The sequence below is a fragment of the Crocodylus porosus genome, unplaced genomic scaffold (assembly GCF_001723895.1).
Source record: "Crocodylus porosus isolate Cpor-Errol unplaced genomic scaffold, CroPor_comp1, whole genome shotgun sequence".
Classification (NCBI taxonomy): domain Eukaryota; kingdom Metazoa; phylum Chordata; order Crocodylia; family Crocodylidae; genus Crocodylus; species Crocodylus porosus.
Window position 1 is genome coordinate 85,101,407 of NW_017728918.1, and position 20,673 is coordinate 85,122,079.

A 20,673-nucleotide genomic window follows, 5' to 3' on the forward strand; every position below is an offset into this window, starting at 1 on the left:
CGGGATTTGCTCGAGAAGCATCTATGGATGCACGCCAGCATTTTGGTTGCTTTACTAGCCGCAGCATTGCATTGCAGGCTCATGTTCATCTTGTGGATGCATCAAGACGATGATTATCCAGTGTCAACTTTGCTGAGCTGGCCATGTCATCTGGATGTCTGATACCCAAGTCCGGAAGCAAGCTTTATTCTCCCAACTCAGTCAAGGCATATGCTTGAGAGGAGGGCAGAGAAAGCACTTTAAGGAGGGCCTCAAGGCCAATTTGATAAAATGCAACATCAACATTAACTCATGGGAGACTATTGCCCAGGACCATGCCAAAAAGCGGAAGAGTCTTCTGCAAGGATCTTAGTAATTTGAAACCTTACAATGACAACAGGAGATGGAAATGTGGGAGTGGCAGAAACAGCATGTTACAGACTGAATCAAGAAGCCACCTTGCACAGAAACATGTGCCCAAGGTGCAACGGTCTTTCAAATCTGGATAGACCTTGTCATCCATCTTTGGACTCACAGATAAGACAATCATGGAAGAAAATCCTTGACTGCAAGGGATTACCAATGATGATCACCTTTGCAACAGAGGTGTAACTAGAAAATCAGGCAAGCAGTGGAGTGAGGTAAGGGGAGAGAAGGGAGGGTGCTGAGGGCAGGGGTGTTGTCTGAATGCTTAATTCCTCATACAGGAGCAGCTGCTACTATGCATGGGTGACTGGTGCCACCTTAGTCAGAGACCAGTCAGCAACCAGGGGGGAAGGTCCCCGCCACATCCAATCTCGCCAACTGGTGGGAGGGGTCCCCTGTGGCCAATCTCACCTGCCAGTGTGACCGCAGCACTCCTGGAAGTGGCTGTGGCACTTCATCCAGCACTTCCACTCCCCAGCCGGCACTCACGGGGTGGGGGGCACCAGTGCTCCCACCTGCCCATCACCTAAGTGGGGAGTGCAGCCTGTCAGGGGGTGTACCAGCACTCTCAGGGGGTGCACATGCACTCCCTATACATCGCCACTGCTACTATGGCATGAATTCCCTAAACTCAGGCCACTGCAATGGCAGTTTGACACTTGCTGCAGCAGTGGCACAGGCTCTCTGGCAGCTGCCAGTCTGGCAGTCCTTCTAAATCAGCACCTAGGGCTGGTGCCATATTCTCCTACCCTTAAATGCTTTGTTGCCCAAGCATCTAGAAAATAATTTACTTCTATTCTTGATACCTGAATTTGCAAAGCAGCCTGGAGGCTTACACTCAAGTTATTTGATAGTTAAAAAGGTGGCCCACTCTTAACATTTTTCTTTGCTTGCTCTGGTCGATTTATCTCAGTGTAATGCTAATATTGCCCATGGCACAGATTTAGTCCCCCATGGCACACAAGACCTTCCCTGCCTCAGGCATGGGGTTGGACTTGATAACTCCTCTATGATTTCTATTGTGCATAATGAATAAAAGGAAAGAGTCTTTTGAATCAGACTAGTGGTTTAATCATGAGATTGGCGTTCAGCTCCTATTTCTGCTCTGGGTTTTCAGTGAAAACTTAGGGAAGTCATTTAATTTCTCTATTACACTTCCCTGTCTCTAAAAAATTATTCTTTATCTGTATTTTCTACTAAGTGGGTAAATTCTTTGATGAAGTAACTTTCAATTACCATATTTGCTCAAATGCAAGATGAGGTTTTTTCCCCTAATCAGCATAGGGGGGAAAGCCCCTCATCTTACATTCGCACACAAGGAAACCACATTAAATACACTGTCTGTCTTTGAACTGCTACTGAAAGCAGCATATGCTCAATAATGGAAACCAAATGTGAAGTTAATTAAATGCAGCCAACACTGAGCATGACCATAAAATTCATGGCCCATATTGGGCAAATATGCCAATGGGAGCCTACCACAAAAATAGATCAGTGCAACCTATATAAATAAAATAATTGCTAGTACCCATTGAGTGCAGTCCCCCTCAGCACCAGCTCTGTTTTAAGTCATGGTGAGCCACTACACAGCTGAGCTGTGCCTTTCTTTCCCATTTCCAATTATTTCCATTTCTTCACCGGCCTTAAATGTCTGGCAAACCTCACCAAACAGGGCCCCAAACATTTCACCCAGAATGCCTCTGTTGGCCCCTCTCTCACCTTTTACATATAATTAGCATGGCCCCATCCTCCATGGAGTGAAACCAAACCAGGCTGCTCTATGCCTCATCTACATATATATATATCTACATATATATTTTTGGAGGATCCCAGGACTCATGATAAAAGCACCCATTTCCAGTCATGATTGGGGGAGGGGGTTAATTAGCACATGAATGTGGAGGTACCTGGAGTAGACGCATACTGACCACTGCTGAGCTGTGGGGTCACCATGGCATGAAATACTATTGACCTTGCTGGGGCCTAGCCCAATTAACTACATGGTAAATCATGAGCCTTTTGTGCGTCACTTGTACTATCTATCTATCTATCTATCTATCTATCTATCTATCTACTTGAAGGCTTGGGATAAGCATAGTTGCTTATTAACCTGGCAGGGGAAATGCCATCTATCTGTGGCCATGAAGGCAGTTTTCCTGAACCACACTGTGGGAGAACTGCTCTTCCAGCATGGTTCAGTACCTGCCAAGGTGTAACAGTTTTAAGCCCAGTTTATGGAATTGGGAATCACCCCCTTTGCCTGCTCCAAGGACTTTATGGCTAAGGGCAAGCAAAACTCAGGGCATCTGAACCCCAAGCCTCCAGGCTTGAGCCTGCAAGTAGGATGCTCACCAAAGGATTTGAAAACATCTAAAGCCCCAGGTGTGGGTGGAGGATGTTTGCTGGCAGTAGGGCCACTTAGGTTCTGGACTCTTGGATTTGGAATTAGTTTTGGCTAATATGGCCTTGGATACAAATTAATTAAAAAAAAAAATTGTACTCTATGTAAGTACGTGCCCAAGTGCTACTTGAAAGTATGTTCATACTAAACCTTGCAGCAATTTCAAGAAAGGTAAAATGCATCAATTCTAAGCCTATGGGCACTATATTAAGGTCAGTGTTTTCAGGTTTGCTCCTCCACATGCTCAGGGTTTTGATGGTAAGGAGAGGGAGTAGGGGCTGTAGGGAAAATAATTTGGGGGGAGGCAGAGGGCAAAGGGGCTACCTGATCTCCTAGATTTATTTTCTCTGCTGTAGCAGTGCAGGGAGAACAAATGAGAGGCAAACCTCCAATAATTAAAAACTATACCTGGAAAATTAAAACAAATGTGTATATTTTCCATCTATAGAACCTAATTTTTGGGGAATCATCTTATAATCAGGTAAAGTACGGTACTATGCATCTGCATGACACATAGTATATAATACTAGGTCTTAGCTGAGATATCTAACATTACTGTAATAACAATATATTGCCATTCTCACTATCCAATTGTGTGATTTTGAATGTTTGCTTAGAAAAAATTTGAAATGGGACCTTTGGGACAGTTCCTGGAAATGGAAAGCATATTGGCACAATTAAAATATTGCCAATATGATCACTTCTGTGATCATCTTCCCACTTGTGGCAAAGTGGGAGTCCCTTGCTGGCCACAGGCCTAGCTTCCCACCTGCCTCTGGGTATGCCACCCACCTGTCTCTCCCACCATGCCTTGTTGTTAAATAATGTTGTTAGTTAAAGTGGAAGGCTGCCCATTGTACACCCCGATATTGGGGGGGTGCTATCCATAGCTCCGTTCCACCCCTACACCACGGGCCAAGCCTCGCAGATGGCATCTCAGGCAGTTAGTTCAACCCCTTTTCCTTTGCCCATTAGCTGTGGCCCCCAACCCTGGGGACCTTTGGCTTCTGTAAGCCCTGTTGGGACCCCGAGCTCCTTAGCTCTTTATGGGCATCCCTCATGGTGGGCCCCTGGCCCGTTTGACCCTTTGGTCCTGGCCCCAGCATTAACCAGTCAAGTACCTCAGCAGGATTTTCACCTCCTGCCTGCCTTAGGGATCGGGATCCCCCATTCCCAGCTCAGGTGCTCCTGGAAGCATGCCTGGCCCTGCAGGGTCACTCCCTCAGCAGGCTCAGGTGCCTCCAGAAGTTTACCTGGCCTACCCTGCTCTGATGCTAATGGCATATAGCCCACCAGGTGAGGGCTGGGGTTAAGGCGCCCCTACTCGCCTTTCACCAGGGTGGTAATTGGCCTGGCATTTCCTGGGGGCTCCCATACCACTGAGAGCCCCACCAGGCCACCCACTCCCAGCAGGGTGCAGATTTAGGTCATGCCTAGGACCAGGAGCCTCCAAACCATCTACTGCAGCTCCTGCCCTTACCTCCAGGATGTTCCAAATAGCCAGGCAATGTTACTGCCTAGCCTGCCAGTAGCGAACTGCTCTGCTTATATAGGCAGCCATGGATCTACAATGGATGCCGCAATTAAGCACCTACTGGCTGCTTGGCTTGGCCCTTAAAGTGGCAGGCACTCTTTCCTCTTCCTCCCTTTTTCTTCCTCTCATGACTTTGAAGCCCACACAAAATGAAGTAAGTGTTTGCGAAATTTAACTTTTTTGGTAAATTCACTCCCAAATTGGAAAGTCTACTGGAAGGGAAGTGAGGGCCTTGGTACACCCACTTACAAATCCTGCAAAACCTAACTATAACATCAGTATTCTCTCTATTTGTCAGAACTGATTAGTCAACTTGATGTCATAACTGGGTAAAAAAAATGGGTGAAGTTTTGCAAGTTGGCAAGTGGAACTCTTTGAATTATCCAACAATGAAGGGTCTCTTGAACATAAAAATCAAACTGCGTGTGATTGTTAGTGGTAGGTATGCTGTATTACATTGTTTTAACCTGTCCACTTAGATACAAAAACTGGAGTGCAAATGTTAAAGTTCATTACTGCTCAAAACTTCTATATTAGCAAGTTATTTTGCAACTACACATTCAGGAATAACATTTCAAAATGGCATTTAGATGCTTTTTCTCTTAAAATGTAGAATGCAGTAGTAATGATAATATCCTAATGTTTCCTGCTTAGAACAGTAAACTTTGCCTTATGCCATTTAAGCAGAAAATCATTGGCCAACATAAAATGCTATCTATATAGGAATTATCCTATCTATGGATGGAAAGCTTCAGCTGTTTGCTGAACAGACTGCAAAGAAGCACAATGAATAATAGTATCCAAAGTCTCAAGTTTGAAAAGTCAGAGGAAATGGCAGCAAGAAAACACAAATGAAGATGGATGAAACTCCAAAAGGGTGAAGGAGATGTCCCCCGCAGTGGACAAGGATGGACGACTGACTCCTGGGTCACTTCAGCTGTTGCTTTTCATAGTGGTGTTTTGAAAGGGCAGTGTTTCAGAGATGTGTTTCCTGACTGTGACCGCTGCACAGCACTTACAAATCCTGTGCATGGGTCAGTCAGAGGTCATTGCAAGTTAACTCAACACCTCAGATTGAGAGAAAGCTCTAGGGAATAAATTGTCTAATATCACTCTGTCTCAAAGGCACTGTGAAAGTTCACATACAGTTATTTTACTGTTTTTCTAACTAAAAAATTTATCTCAGTGTTAGGTGCCTGTGGCCTAGTACTTTTCTGCCTGCCAAAAAGTTGATCCAAAATTGATTTGGTTTTTCCTATCTTGTTCATTTTTTGCTTTTAAATAATAAATTTCTTGCTTTTATTCTGTTACTTTGAAACTCTGGGACTGGTTCTGGCCTCCATTCAGCTGGTATTTACTGCTGTGACACAGTGGGCCCATATAGAATCTTCAAGGAGCCAGGAATAATTCATGCTTTAATGCACATTAGCCTATTTTAATGCAAATTAAAGTGTCACTTAAAACTGTGCTGTTTAGTTAATGCACATTAAAATAGACTAATGTGTATTAAGCATCACTTAAAACCATGCTCTTTAGTTAATGCTAATTAAGACAGGCTAATATGCATCTTCCTAGTACCTCACAATGGAAGTACTAGATTTAAAGCACATTAACTAAAGCACATTAATGCACATGTAGACACACCCCCTGTGAAAGCAGAATAGCCTGCATTTTTGTGGTAAAAGCAGACATCACCAAATGAAGTAGATTAGCTGTGGAAGGACACAACCTGCCACAGCTTATTTACTTCATTGGGTGAAACACACATTGCCTGTTGTCCTGTATCAGGTAGGACCCTGATGCACAATCTGAATATAAACAAAGATTATACTCTTGTTGCAAAAAATACCTAAGAGTATAATGGAGTGTATTAAGAGAAGTATCTCTTGAAAATCAAGGGAAGTAATTCTTCCTCTCTTCATGCTTCCAAGAAAAATACGGACAGATTGGAAAGAATCCAGTGGAAAGTGACAGAAATGACTAGAAGCTAGGAAAACATGATTAATGAGGAAAGGCTAGAAGAACTAGGGTTATTTAGTCTGGAGAAGGCAAGACTGAGGAGAGATTTGCTAAAAGTCTTCAAATACCTAAGGCCAGTTATAAATAGGACAGAGATAGATAGACTTTTTTCTGCGGCTGTAGGACTAGGAGCAGTGGCTTCAAACTACAGCAGAGGATATTTAGGTTGGAGGTCAACATGGGTCCTGGCATGGAGGTATGGGTCACCAAGAATTCCTTGGGTCCCAGGTCACCCATGCCTACTTGTGGGACCCATGCCTCCATATGAAACACAGGTCAACACAGTACCTGGCACAGGTCTCAGCATGGAGGCACGTGATTCCAGAGATTCCTCCCATCCTGTGCCCCTACACTGGGACCCACATGACCTTTCCTTATTCACTGAGATGTTCCTCTGGAGATCCTGAGGCAGATGTCCATAGGAAGGGAACCCTGAGTTTCCCTGCTTACAAAGAGATTCCCCAAGATTCCCTGGGGCAGGTCTCTGTAAATGGAGAAAGTTGGGCAGGTGCTCCTAAAACCTGAGGGTCTTGGTCCTGCAAAGAAATTCTTGGACTGCACAGGATTGGGCCTCAGAGCAGTAGCCCAGGTTGGCTGGAGAGTAGGAGCAGCTCCAGGCTTCCTGAACTCTCCCACTACTGAGCAAATAAATGGCCAGTGCATTAAAGCAGCACCATTTAACACTACCTTTTGTCATGGCCACGGATGTGGCCAAACAAAGGGTAGAGTCATCTATTTACTCACCATTTGTGCTTCCAGAAATGTTTTTATGGCTGCACACATGCAACATCAGGCAAAATCCATTTTTACACTTGCAGAACACAGCTCAGAGTATGTGCTAGGGCCAGTATGTATCAAATGCCAGAGAGAGGCCTACATATAGCCCTTGTGCAATAGGGATGTTAAACTGTTCTGAAAGGCCACAGGCAGCCCTGAAAGGCCACAGCTTGCCCTGAAGCATTAAGGAAGTTTATCATACACTATAGATGAGGGTGTGTATAAACTGTAAACAGTACAAATGTTGACTACAAAACTGGGAAATCAAGATTAAATATTACTGGAGATGGGTGCAGGTAATGTTTGCTTATATAATTAAAACCTCTGTAGCAAACTGGACCAAGCTTCTGTAACTCCATTGTGTTGCAGACTGTAAATAGAACAGCTGCATTCAAATTTAGGTATCACTAAATGTGAAAATAAATTATACAAAAAGTGCACCAATACCTGTACTTATATTTAAACTGGAATTAATATCAAATAAAACATATTTTTCACACTGCTCTCATATTTAACTTGTCATTGTAGAATACCAGTTGTCATTGTAGAACACTTCCTCTCCTAAGAGCCAAGGCAGACACTATTGGATTGGTTTGCACTTAAGTTATATTTCCACAGCCATGAGGGCTAAAATCCTATCATTTTGAGCCTGAGAACAGAGATTTGGAAAAGCTTAGACACTGAAGCATAAGGGATAAAATCTACAGTAAATTCTGCCAGCCACAGAATTCTTTTCCCAAAATGTTAAATATTAGTATGCATATCCCCTACTTTATATATATGTGAGCGTGAATATCTTGAAAAGTATTTTCAGAAATATTTTTTTGCATTCACAATATATAACATCTTTTGAAATCTTAGCCTTTATTCTTTTTTGGACAACTTATGTGGGAGGGAAAGGCTATAGGAAGGGGCCTGACAAGATTATGGTGTTGTTTCTATACATTTCCTTTATTCTTGTGGCTACAAGGAAATTATGTGTTGTTAAGTCAAAGCATGGCCTATGAAGTTAAACTAAAATAAACCCTAAAGTTCTCCTTTTGATAAAAGAGAAAACTACACAGCAGAGACACAGGATATCTTTAATTTAAATAGTTGGTTTAGGTATATTAATTTGAGTTCAAAGCACCTTTCAAAGGGTATGATGCCCACATTTTTAATTTTTCCTAATACCAAGCATCTGGTGTAGACTGGTTTGTGGTACTGAGAGCAAAAGGAAATACATTATTCATAGATGAAAGGAGTGAAGGAGAATCACTGTCCTGACTAAAAATAGCCTTTTTCCACCAGTTAATATCAGCTGGAGGTTTGATTAAACAGTAATTGTCTAGTAAGAGACAATAATTAAGTGTGAATGTTTCCTCTAGGAAGCCAGACCCAGGTGGTGAAAGTTAAGTATTGTCCTTCAGATAAGGTCCTGAAAGCAGTTTTCCTGGATGTCCACTCAGCCCTCCTGTAAAATGCTCTTTCTGGGTGCTGAGCTGCAGACAGACATAATCCAGGCCCATTCACAGGACAGCAGCAGGTCTTGGAGACATAGCACTGGAGGATTTTATGGCTGTATTTCAGATACAAGCTGGCTCACCTCTTTAGTTAGATCTCTAACCCAGAGGCTCAGAGATCACAAGAGACAAATGGCTTGAATTAAGAAATGGAGTTGACATCTATAAAAGTCAGAACACGTCTAGTAGACAACATGTGTAATGAGACTCTAACATCCTAATAGGGATATTAGAAATCTATCTTAAAAAGCCAGCTTCCATATGAATTTGCAGACTCAGAACAAAAGGAAAAGAAAAATTAGCTCACAAACCCTTTCCCTTTTATACATTAGGCTCTCATAATGCATTTTTAAAACATGCCTTTGGCTTTCAACACAAATGTTCCTTTAACTGTAATGCCTCCCCAGAGTTTCCCCTCAGCAAACTGGCTCTGATACTTTTCTGTACAGGAGTGTTATTATTCTCACTATTGATAGCTGCTTCTCTTTGAAGGACCTCCAGGGCTTGTGGAATGTTAGCTCTTAGCACTTGGATATGACTTTTCATATGCTATGTAATTAACCTTTGCAATCATTTTTATGAATGAAGTATTAGATTGGACATGTCAGGAAAATAGTTTTCCTGCCCTGTGAAAGTTTTCAAAATGGTCCCATTTCCTATTCCGATCTTTGAAGAGTCTTCAAAGCTTTATGTGAAAAAAAATGGAGGGGAGGTCCCCTGGCTGTCCAGTGGGTAGGTGGCCTAATGTTCAATTCTCTGCTCTGCCAAATTCAGGCTGGAGCCTTTAATTATGGTCTCCCATGTTATAAGTGAAGGCACTATAACTATGGCGTTATAGAATCAGACTTTATCTTATTATAAATTATATACAAAGTGGAATAGTGATTATGTAACATACACGCAGCCTGTGGAAGAACTGAGAATAGAATACCCATGTGATTAGTGCCTGTGATTTAATCTTTAGATTATGTTGCTTCCTGCTACTACTTGAAAAGGCATTCAGAAATGGAGTTCCTACTAAATGGAAAAAAATAAGATTCCATATTGCTTCTGCTCTTGTTTTCACACTTTTGGTATGCTATAAAGGAAAGCTGAACTAAAAATCCTGCTACGTTTTTCAAAACAGATGTGCCTGTCCATTGCAATTTGACCTCTATCTCTTCCAGGAAGTCCAGTAAAAATGCTAGTCCCTTGCTATTACAGAATGGTAGGATAAAAATCTGGGAATGCCCACTGAACAAATAATCTTTGTGTGCAGAGGGCCTGGAGATTATTTCATCTCCAAGAAACTACGTGAAGTATAGAGCTTCTAGCCTGTGACACTGCTTCAGCTCAGTTCACTGTTCTTACCTAAATTAACATACATTGACCATGTTAAAAATGAGGAGGGAGGTCTTTGGTTAATGGTAGAAAGTTGAATATTATAATGCTAGTGAGCTGATTTATAGCTCACAAGAACTGCTGAGATTTTTAAATGATTGTTAAAGTGCATGTTTTAAATTACTTAATAATAGAAAATATTTTTACTGAGTTTCTCATATCCCAATCTCTTAAATATAACCATACATTTTTATATTTTATTTCTATACATCAGATTTTGAAACTAAAAACTGGGTCAGTAAATCCTAAGAAAAAGAGGCTAAAATAAAGGAAGATTGAGAGTTCACTGATTCCATATTTTGAGCCTATGACTTCCAAAATCAAAGGGCTGCCCTAGTAATCCTAATGGATTGACTTCCAAAAGTCCTTGGATTTGTACTGCTGGACTTGTCTCTCTCCAGGGCTTAACTAGATCCCTGTAGATAGATTTTCAGGTTTATATGCTGTAATTCCATTTAGTCCAGCTGTAAACTTGTGGCAGCTGAATTAATACATTATAGGAAGAACCCAGTATACCTACAAAAGTCTGAGAGTGTATATCAAATCCTGAGCAAAAAATGGGCATTTCAATTACTTGGTTGTGTGGCTGATTGAAGAACAGCTCAGTGGCTAACAAAGCTTTGTCTGTAGTATCAGCTTGCTCCTCATCCAGTAGGACAAATAGAGTGATTCTGTGTGGTTGGTCATTAACGGGTTAGCCATCGGGTGAGGGTTTTGTTCTTAAATGGGGGCTTTGTCTTATCCCTGCTGTTTAAGCCCCCTCCAAGCACTCCTCACCTGTCATATCTGTCATACATTTAATTCATCACGCTCTCTGGTCAAAAGCTACACTGATAGTATCAAAAAGAGAGGAGGGGGCTTCTTATAAGTTTAGTGATCAAAGGAGATTACCAAGAAAATAAGGTTTTAATGAAGAAGGCAGGTTTGTGAAGGAGAATTTACTGGACTGATTCACTAACATGTAAAATTGAATTTTATCTACGTGGGATATCAGAATGAAATATAAAAGTACTCCAAAAGGATATGTAATTATTCTTGTTTATGGTTTTGTCTAAAAACTGAAGTGGGAGAGATGAAGTGGAATAATTTTTTTCTTACTAAAATGTCTATTTTTTATTTGTAAATAATGCAAAGCATAAGCAGTCTTCTTAAAAATAGCAACTGTGTTACAATGACAACTTCTTCACCAAGTCATTTCCATCAGACCTTCATCAGCATGCCAGTAGTTTCTGGGCTGCTTAGCCCAGCTCTCTAGGATATTGGTGACAGTACCAATGTAACCTTGCCATCACTATGACAACTTCAGAGACAACTCAAATAAACAATTTCCAGTTCCAGATTTAGACAATAAGATATTACAGTGCTGAACAAGACCAGAGATGGGGAGAGATGCCTTCTGTGCTTGACAACAGTTTTTCACGACATCCATCCTACATGGAACAAGTCTGGATAATTGAAAGCCTTTTCCTTAAATGTTTACAATGAAAAATACCAAGACTATTCTTTCTACTTTTGTGTGCTTTGTAGTGAACTTTAAATGTGTAATATTTATTGTGCTGTGAACTAATTTAGGATTATTTTTTACTAAAATATTAGTCTTTCCATGGAGTGCCTACCTATATCAAGGCTTGAACAGTAACTCCATTTTCTAGTAACTCAAAAAAACCATTGATGGATTATCTATAGCAGATGCTGCTGCTATCTGAGTATAGTAGTATAGCACTGTGTGGTCAGGGTCATTGAAAAAATCAATTGACTGCACAGATATTAAACTGGAAACATAAAGCACAGATTCAGTAATTGTTTAATTGCACTACAATATATATCCAAATGTACATGTCAACAGAAGAATTGTAGAATTTATTTTAAAGCTCTGCATAATGATAAAAAATCTCTGCTGAAGAGTTTAAATAAAAAATAACAATTGTTTATATTACCACCAATGCTACTATCTTTTATGGAGAGAGGGGGAATTACTGGAGAGCCTCAGACCAAGAAGTCCAGTTTATGCTAGCTAAGGATCTGATCCATATAATTTTTTTAACATAGTATTAGACCAGGGGTCAGCAATGTTTTTGGACAGAGTGCCAAAAACACCCACAACCTTGACTCATAAGATGTTGGCATGCCAGGAGCAGACAGTGGAGGAGCCATGAGGGGCCCAATCCTTGTTGTGGCAGTGCAACCCCAGTCCCTTCCCTGCCATCCACCCCAAGGTGCACACGCCAAGCAAAATGCCTTTGCATGCCGTGCTCTGGCACCTGTGCCAGGTGTTGGCTACCACTATATTAAACCAAGTTCAGTATCTGAGGAACATGGAAGAGTTTGTGAAAGCATGGTGCAGCTGGCCAGTCTTATGAATTAGGAGGAAAACTAGCCCTCACTTTCCCACCATAGCTTGTACAATTTTAACCTGAATGTGGATTATGATATTTATTTAGCTAGGAATTTATACACTGCAAGCTTGACCTTCAGCTGGTATGCACTGGTGAGATCAGTAAAATTACTGATTTCTACTACCTGAGCATCTGGGCCTTAAACATCTTCCTACATTGGTAGCTGACTTCTTGTATCTTTGCTGAAGCAGAAATCTATAATGAGATGCCTATTCTGTTATTTTCAATAGTCCTAGTAATATTCACACTACAGGTGGAACCATCTTTCATAGTGGTTACTAGAAAAGACGAAAACTCTCTAGAGCAGTAATGTTCAACCTTCTGGCCCCAGGACCTGGAGGAGTAATGTGGGGGCAGTCCATGGGCTGGATCTGGTAGGTCTGCCAGTACAATCTGGTGCGCTGGCCCAGCGTGCATTTCAGATCTAACCATACATTGCCAGCCCAGGCTCACGTACCACCCGATTTCACATGCTGGATTCAGCTGTGCCCTGGCTCAATCTGGTTGTGGGGTGACCCTGTATGCTGACCTCACAACACAGTGGAATGATCTAGGGTGCAGGGCCATGTCATCCAGCCTGCGGGGACCCCCATGGATCTAGTACTTTGGCAGTAGGGAAGTGATAATTAATGCTGCCACTGGTCCCCCACTGACAAATTTTTGGGCTTGAAGAGAGATTCACGGACTGGAAGGCATGACCTTGCAGGCCAGAGGTTGAGCACCACTGCTCTAGAGCCATGCCTATATTTGAGAAGATACCCATTGCTGGCAATGGGTATGCTATGCATGAACCAAAGCTAAGAAGAGTTTATCTGCAAATAGTGATAGGATCATGTTCAGCACCATTTCAGAAACTTTTGTGCCTTTTTTAAAGCAAGGTATTCTGGACTTTTCTTAAAATGTCGTAAGTGCTTACACCCATTCAATCACATAGCCTCTAAACCATTTTAGTTAAATCAATCAAAAATGTAGGTATAGAAAAGGGCCACATTTAATGGAGACAGAGAAAAAATATTAGAAACCAGAAGCCTTTATCTACTGGCGTTCTCAGCAGTGCCAACACTATAATTGAGGTTTAGCACGAGGGAAAACAGTTCTATAAAAGTCTCTGATGTAAATACAGCATGTGTGCGCATGGGAGACAAAACTAGTGCAGATTTCATGTGTTAATTTACCTGGAAATCCAACTGCTTTTTTTCCTCTTCCTTTAAACTAATGATAACTATGGTTAAATACTTACATACTCCCACTCCCTTCTCAAATTATGATTTTAGCTGAATTACATAGTACTTGAAGTGTGGACCAGAAGTTTTTTTAACCCTTTTGTTCTGATTCTGAGCTATTCATGTTAGGAAGTATCTTTTGAAATATTCTGAGTTCCACATAGCAAAATATAGAAGTCAAATACAGAACAATTCACTTTGCTTACATTTACAAAGCTGTTTTTTCTTTTTTGATAAGTTTCTAAAATGTTCAGCAGGTGGAGTTTCACTTTAGAAATTTATTTTTAAACCACTTTGTCTCCAACTCCAGTGTGACAAGAGAAAACCTAGCCTGCATGGTCTTAAACCCAGATAATATAATTTAATGCTATACCTGTATATGTGATTAATTTCAAAACATTTCCCTGTATACCTAGTGGGAGGAGGAGAGGCAGAAAAATCTTTCTTTTGAAATGAGGCAAAAGTTTTCTTCAACAGAACAAAGTTACCATGCAGAACAGTAACACAACTCATCAGCCGTTCTTTTAGGCCATACTTTTTTTCTATATCAAAGCTTTGATGGAAGGGGAAAAAAAACCCAGCAAGGGAGTGAAAGAAAGAGACAAGCTCTTCAGAGCCTCTAATGACGCGTGCCAAACACGTGGAAGGTAAATCCCCTAATTCAGCCTATTCTTCCAGCATTCCCTGGCGAGCAGCCAAGCTAAATATTTCTGCTGGATAAAAAATGTACCCGTGTTTGCAGCACTTTCTTAACAGGATGGCTCTTTAACTGTGTGTGTGTGTGGGGGGGGGGGGGGGGGGGGATGGGGGGGTAGTGGGGAGAGAAGGGAGTGCTTCTCCATGGGGAAAGAACCAAGAGAACTAACATGTGTGTTCTCTTATCTATTTATTTTATTAAAAAGGGGCTTTATGGTCTGTGATTGGATTAACTTAGTGAACCCTGGAGGAAGAGAAAAACAAATTGGGAAACTGGTTTAGCACCCCCACCTTTTTGTCATCTTCTTTTGGGATTTCCTGGCTGGCTGCCACCTTGAGTCTGTTGAATGTTCTTTAGATAAATCAATTAAAAAGGCTTTAATATTTGGGTGATTGGAACACAACATATGGACTGCCAGTGCTGGTGTCATGTGGTGCTTAGAGTTAATTGAAATGATTAATAGAGGTGTTAGTTTCTTCAAGACTAATTGAAGAAAAGAATATAATTAGAAGCATGGACTAGCCATTGCTGTTGAATCTTTTTTAACCAAATGCATCCCTTGAAGATATTTAAATACATTTTTAAAAAAAAACAAAAACTTGCTGCATTTAATGAGTTGTGGAATACCCTGTAATTGTGTGTGGATATATAAACAGTTTTTATGCAGTCATCTGCAAAATACTTTTGTGAGTTTTGTGTATTTCAACAACCAGCACATAATCTCTGCTCATAATAGTGTTTTCTTTAGACCCTGCTCATTGTACCATGATTGGACCTAATAATGAAATTGGTAAATCAGTTTGCTTTTGGGGCTCCTGCACATACCACCCAGAAATGCACCTTCAAAAACATGTCTAGATTATTGTAAAATGGTTAAAGCCATATTGTCACTAAATCCTGATTTACACCAACCCTGCTGTTTTACACCAGCAGAATATATGATTTACTGGTGTTCAAGTACACCCCAAAGATGTAGCAAGCAGTTCTGTTGGTATAAAGTTATCTGATTCTGATAGCTGATTTGCCCTTTCCTCATGGAATAAAAACCTTCATAACTGGTGTATTTGTCTCCACATTATAATTTTGTATGTAAACAAAAACTTTAAAGCATATTGTTTCATACATTTTACCTGCTCTTTCTACCTGTATTATCCTATCATTATTATATTGATAATGTATTATCCTGATCTCTAGAGAGAAGAAGAGAGTTACAAGGTTCTTTCCTGCTTGCCTTTTCTCTTCCTTACCCACATCCAGCAGATTCCAGTCTTTTGACCCCATCAATTGTTATCTCCAGCAGTATGGCAGATGGGCTTAAAACCAACTCACTGTATATCGTGCACTATACCGTTTCCCAGTCAGAGGTGCCCCAGAGTTCATTATGTCTATTATGCATATGCCTTTCTATCTATGGTCATTCTGTAATACTCTTCACAGCAGCTTTCTAGGAGCTGACCCTGTAAATTACAGCTAGGCGCTGACAGTTCATAATTGATTCTGCATTTCACTCTTTTCAAGATCTAGGAAACTGCTTGATCTTTCTCCAGCCCAAGTCCCCACTGAGAATACTACAAGAAAGGGTTTGCAAAAAAGTCAGAAATTTCAGCTTGCTGAACAGTAAAAAAAGCAGTTAGACTTTGGTTGACTACAGTTTCCTCAATGGCATTAACTAGACTAGGTTTCAGAAGATGTCAGCAAGTACAGGTGGTATTGGTTATGTGTTGGCTGGCACGACTTGATCAGTTTAACATAAAGACATGCTGCCTTGTCTGCATGAGGCTGTTAATACGCGTTATCTAACAGCTTGGTCCAGATGAAGCCTGGTGAGTCATTCCACAATTTAGTCTGTTCAGTTGAAAGTGCTTTATTTCTGGCTCTTGCACACCTTGCCTTTGGTCTTGCTGCCTGCCCAAGCTAAAACAAATGCTGTCTTGGTGGACCCTAGATGGGAAAAGTATTCTCTGATACTGCTCAGTAGTGACCTACTGAAATGGCCGTGAATCGGCATTAGAAGAGAATTCGCAGGCAGTAGATGGTGCAGAAGTCTGATTCTCGGTGACTCATCCTGCTGAGGGGCAAACACTAAAGCTGATCTGCTGGAGCCCCCAGTAAGAGGGATAATACACAGTTACTAAAGTGACTGTCACTATGAACAATGTAGAAAATCTTTGGCTGGGAATTAGTTAAAGACAGAAGGGCATGAGGTGAATAAGGCAGTATGAGCCTGTTAGAAATTAGGTTATCCTGTTTGATATGAAAGGAAGACAGGATTGTCAAAGGATTTTAACCTAAGCCAAAATAAAGGCATTCAGATTTCAGAAAACAGATAAAGCATGGACTATATTTTTCTAGAAACTAAGGCTAGGTGCAGACATTCAAAAAGCCCAAGGTGGAATCAATCTAGGTTATGCAATTTTCTATAAGCAGCATAATTTAGATAGGTAGCAAACAGAATGTACATTTGACATTTAGTGGGAGGATGCAAATCTTAGACTGGGTTCTGCCATTTTTAAACCAATCTATATGTATTGAACTTCTGGGTATAGACCAGTTTTGTGTACCAAACTTCTGTTCTGTTCTGTTCTGGTATAAACCAGTTTCTGATCATTTATACCAGTAAAAGTGTAATTTCTGTACCTTGCCTGAATGTCATGTTTTCTCTTTGACTTTCCTGTCGTAATAGTTAACGTGGTGGGGTGAGGGAGTAAAAGTTCCTAATAAAACATCACATTTAGGGTCAGAACTGATGTTTTTGAAGCACAAGTAGACCTTCTATACTGTTTTCTCTTTGCATATGTGTGACTGCTTGTGTATATTCATATCTGTTTCAAAAGTCAAAACATTTATGCTGTCAGCCCAAAACAAATGAGAGCAGAGGAGTTGCAGGGCAAATGCAAATTGCTTTTTTTAAAAAAATACAGGATGGTTTTAATATTTTGTGGACTTCCCACACAGATTTCCAGGGATGCTTTGAAGGGAGCTTTATGTCTGCACAGACTTTAAGCCTCCCGGAAGATGTGGCCTGTTTTGTGTACAGATCTGACTGAAATGGATTGTGGAAAGGAAGTGGCCATCTTCTAAAGAGGGAGGGGGACTGGGAGGGAGGTATGCAATGAGGTCCTAGCTGTTTTTACTCCCAATTGCCTCACTTGCAAGAAAGTAATACTGATAATTTTTCATGAGGAATATGCCAATATTAAATTGACACAGGCTAAACTTGTGAAAATCATTTATATGACCCTTTTAATGTAAAAAATAAGCTAACCTTGTAAGGGTATTGACTTACCAGAACAAGCTTCTGCCATTGCATTTGTACTCATCCCAGAAAATGCATTCTCTTGTTTTGTTTAAGAGCTGGTAACAGTAAAAATTATCACTTTAGTGGCTTCCCCTGCATTTAACCAGGGCAGGAGCTTATTGGTGATGCTGATGTTTCAAAATATTACTTTTTTTTGGTGTATGTTTAGAACATTGTAGAATGGATGTGAAGACATTCAAGAAACTCTATTAATAATTACCCGTGTTTTCAGCATAGCAGACAGTAGTATACAGCTAATCCAATATTACAGGATGCCAGAATGCAGATTGCTTATGTAAACTTCACCTGGCCAACTTGTTTGTATGTATAATCATATTATAATATCATCTTTATTATACTATAGTAATGTTTTTAATTACCTGATCCTGTACTATTTATTCCTCAGGGAACCTGCTTCATTCAGTCTGTGAAAATGCTAACAAACCCTAACTTTAATCCTAACTCCCAGTCATTTGCATTTTCACAGACTTCTTGTTTATTTTAGCTTCTTTTCTACCTTGGAGAACATATAACAGCAGCAGTCTTCCAGTGGTTGAAGAAGGGTGTTTGTGCCCAAAAGTTTGCCAAGAACTTTTTCCCAACTATTTAGTAGGTCTAATAAAAGATACCACAGCTACCCAACGAATCTTGCCTGACTGTATAATGCTATGTATTCTGAAAAATTAAGTGCTAAGCACCTCAAAATTAATGGATGTTTTAATTTGAAAGCGTCTATCCCTGAGTTCTCTGTCTGTGGAATGGTGGTAATAATTAGGGCTGTGCATAGCTCTGGGTGCTGATTCAATTCGGAGGAGATTCGGCTTAATTTGGCGGCTGAATCTCCAAATCCAAGTCGAATCAGGAGGTTAATTAAAAGGTCCAAATTGATTTGAAGCTCTCCAAATTGATTCAGAAAAGATTTGGAGAACTTTGGAGATTTGGGCAGTCCCCGCTTGCTGCCTCAGGGAGCCAGACTCTGTGCTGGTAAGTAGGGGGCAGGGAAGGAGGGGCTACAGGACCATGGGGGGCCCCCTGCCAGGCCTCATCCCCTACCTGTTCCCCCAGCCCCCCTGGGTGCCCCTGACCCCTGGGTGCCCCTGACCCCTGCCCGCTGTCCCAGCCCCACCCACCCCAGCTTCCAGCTCTTAAAAAAACAAATAAACCCTGAACTCACTGGCTGCTGCAGCAGCCATTGGGGCTTCTGAGAGCTCATGGCAGAGCCCCACATGCAGTGCAGGGCAGTGAGGATTGCCCCCCTGCCTGGTAGGAGCCAGTGAGTGGGGGCTTTTTTTTTTTTAAAGAGCCAGGAGCTGGGCCCAGGACAGCAGGCAGGGGCTGGGGGCTTGTGACAGAGCCCCCCACACAGCATGGGGCAGTGGGGGGGGGCAGCAGGGAACACCCCTTCCCCCCCCCGCCTGCAGCCCGTGAGTACCAGGCTTTTTTTCCAAAGAGCTGGAAGCTGGGACCCAGTGGGGCGGCCATTGACAGGGCTGGGAGAGCGGGCAGGGGATGGGGCCGATTTGGAGATTTGGATGATTCAGCAGCAGCCAAATCTCTAAATCAGATTTGGCCAAATCATTTCAGAACAGTGATTCAATCACCGAATCGAATCATTGTCCCCTGAACTGGCTGAATCCAAAGCGAATACTAGCCACTTCACACAGGCCTAATAGCAATGTGTCACCATTTCATAAAGGTGTTTTTGAACTTAATATTTGTGAAACCTATAGATACTACAGGTCTGAGCACAAGAAAAAAGTCCAGGAGGCAATGAATAATTCTGTATTCAAAGCAGGATTTAAATAATTTATTGTAAATAGGGTATTGGTTATACATACTCAAAATATTACATATGTGGTCATTAAGTTAGCACTGAGTACTCTGCCTGAATGAAGTAGACATCCTGTGAAAAAATATAGGTGACTGTGTAAATGAAAAGCTCATTTATACATCCACAAAAGGACAGAATTAAGTTTAAATTTGTAATTCTTAATCTGGCATTTCTTAATTTTCAAGTGCTTGACTTTGTAATATTAGTAATAGTCTTTCAATGTAACATTTATGTGTTGTTATATAACATGCCTTTTATATTAGACTATTGTTTTACAATTTTTTATATAGTTTTGACTCAAAGAGGGACGGGTGAAGAAGCAAAAAAATGAACTGTTGGAAACTGAAACTCCCCTCTCCCTATGCTTGAGCAATTTACTCTATTATGAAACCTTTGAAATCATACTTGTTGATGCCTTTCTGCCTAGAAATAAAATCTTGTGCAAATATTGTTGACATCTAATGGAAATGAAATCACTGAGTCAGAGAATTGTAGCTAGGTTATCAGAAGTTATACAGTTTAGCAACAAACAGAATACTAATTCCATTTTAGGACTTTCTGTTTCTAGCTTTTTAATTATTTTTTTTATTTTCACTTGTGTCTGCAGTTCAAAAATTGATGGGTGGTTGAAAAAGATCTGCTTTATCTAGCTGATATATAACTGGAGGAGTAGAATGTTTATTCACTTTATATAAATGAGCACAAGAGAATTGAACACAAATACATGGCAAACCATTTATTGTGTTTTGGCTTCTCTCCTTATTCATGAATTAGTTAAAATTTTCATATATTTATTTTTAAAAATAGTAAACAGTTTCGATAATAATGTATTTGGTCTGTGTTCATTAATAGTTTGGTGTCAGTATTGAAAGTTTGAGTGTGGATACTTAGACTGGATACCTAGATAATATGCTGTTTCTGTCCAGTATTTGCATAAGCATAATTCTTAGAATAATGTTTCAGTACAAACATGTTTACCAATTGATGATTTGATTTGTAGCAGTAGTCTCTATGGGCCTGATGCAGAGTCCATCAAACACAAAGGAAAGTCTTTTCATCAGCTTCAGTTGGCTTTAGATCAATCTCTTCATTGATGTGTTCATGACATTCCTGACAGTAAACTTATTCAGTTAAAGAGTTCTGGTTGAAAGTGAATTAAAGTGGGTGAAAAAAACAGCAGAACAATTTTTGAGGCCTTAGCTATCAATGC

At 40.7% G+C, this 20,673-nt stretch overlaps 1 protein-coding gene across 2 annotated transcripts in view; it reads left to right on the forward strand.

The window, feature by feature from the left end:
• Positions 1–20,673, forward strand: part of PRDM1 (PR/SET domain 1) — a 74,724-nt gene that overhangs the window by 18,687 nt on the left and 35,364 nt on the right. The window lies entirely within an intron of this gene.